General features: G+C 39.0%; 1 protein-coding gene across 1 annotated transcript in view; it reads right to left on the reverse strand.

Moving 5' to 3' along the window:
- The window catches only part of LOC118421291 (protein zer-1 homolog), a 75,022-nt gene that overhangs the window by 43,629 nt on the left and 29,653 nt on the right, over positions 1–1,740 (reverse strand). The gene's annotated exons all lie outside the window — the stretch shown is intronic.

The following is a 1,740-nucleotide window of genomic DNA, read 5'->3' on the forward strand; positions in this document are numbered from 1 at the left end:
GCGTTGGATACAGTTCTGTTCCTCTATACCGTGCTGACCGTCATCACAATTCCTCTCCGTGTCCGTGACGCCATTAGTTATGAGCCGGTGGTAAGGCTATTTAAGAATTGCAAATAACTAGCCGAACACTAGACATTTTGAGGAGCACATGGTTTATTGTGTCCTTTCTCCAGGATTCTAGCACCAGAATGAGGTCACAGGATGAGGTCACAGGACTAGTCTATTTCTAAATTAGGGGGGGTTTGGGTAGGAGTTCGCATGGTTCTCAGTGGTTCATAACATGGATAACGACTATGAGAATTGTTATGTTTTTGATTTGTATGATAGACTTGTCTTTGTTATGTACATAAATGTATTGTATTGTGTGTAAACTCTGTGTATATGTGTACACAGGCCCTCCCTGGAAAGCAGTGATCTAAAGCCACTGAGAGAGTTACCCTGGTTAAAGAATACAGAAATAAATAAATGACTAAACAGGGGTGCATTTAGATATTTATTCAAAGGATCCATGTATAATATTTGGCATCAACCATTTCAAAAGGATTTATTAGGGTATTTTTGCATTTTTTTTTAAATTTTCATTTAGAACCTCTACATGTAGTGTCATTGACCCCACCACCTGGTATTGTCTCCCACTGTTTAATTAAGTGACCAGCCAATGAGCTAGCCTGATAACTAAAATGATCCGAAACTTGGTAATGTTACAGGGATGCCATGGACCTATGCCACGTGGGCTTTATTCACACTTTTGACACTCACTACTCAAAATGGTTTGTTTGGAGGTTTGGGGGTATATTTCATCGGAAAATGTGTAATCTGGAAGAGTCCATTCATGTACGGGGGACCCTTTTTTCAAAGTCACTTTTAGATCAATTTTGGACTGGGTTGATTATACAAAAGTCCATGTTTTGAGTGAATTTTTTGGGACTGGTTCATTTATTAGTTTTACACGAGGTGTGCTGGAAGAGCCCAATTTTGAAGGGGGATTTTTATACTGCATAATTGATATCTATCAACATTCTTATCTCAGTTTAATACATATGTCATACGTTTGAGAGTCCTATCATTAAATGCAGTGAATTTAACTTTCCTCATTAATTTTGAAAACTAGCTCCTAATTTGATCGAATGATTGTTGCCATCTATGTCCAGGCAGTTGTACATAGATTGTTCCTTTGTTTACAAAATGTAGTTATCCTCCTTAAGATATTTCTATACGAAAATGCCCCTGCAGTTCCAGAGCAAGCTTAAGCTGCAAGTGGGCCCACATTAACACCACCTCTTGATTGCATCACAAGCTGTCTGCCATCAAAAAATTAAGACAGTCACCATAATGTTGTCCAGGTCAAATCAGATACAAAATACAGATTGTTCTGAGTACCAAGGTCACACACCAAGGGGCCCATAGTTGACCTTGACTACTGGTGTGCAGCGAGTCACCTGGTCCAGAACAACCTACATTGTATATCGAACGTCATTGTGGTCCAGGTATGACCAAGGAGGTTAAACCTTTTTAACCTCCTTGGTATGACCTAAAGGTATGTATCAGCCTTTAGGTACAAGTTTGGCATACTCTAGAGTGATGAATGCCAAGAAGATGGATAATGAGGCAAACTGTTCATTAGACTTAGAAATATTGCAAAAGTACAGTTTTTGGTGATGCTTCATGGGTGAGCCTAACAGTATAGTGTGCTTTCATTTTGTCAGAATCCCAGAATTGCACAAGTATGTCAGGAATTTA

Source organism: Branchiostoma floridae, chromosome 8 (assembly GCF_000003815.2).
Source record: "Branchiostoma floridae strain S238N-H82 chromosome 8, Bfl_VNyyK, whole genome shotgun sequence".
Classification (NCBI taxonomy): Eukaryota; Metazoa; Chordata; class Leptocardii; order Amphioxiformes; family Branchiostomatidae; genus Branchiostoma; species Branchiostoma floridae.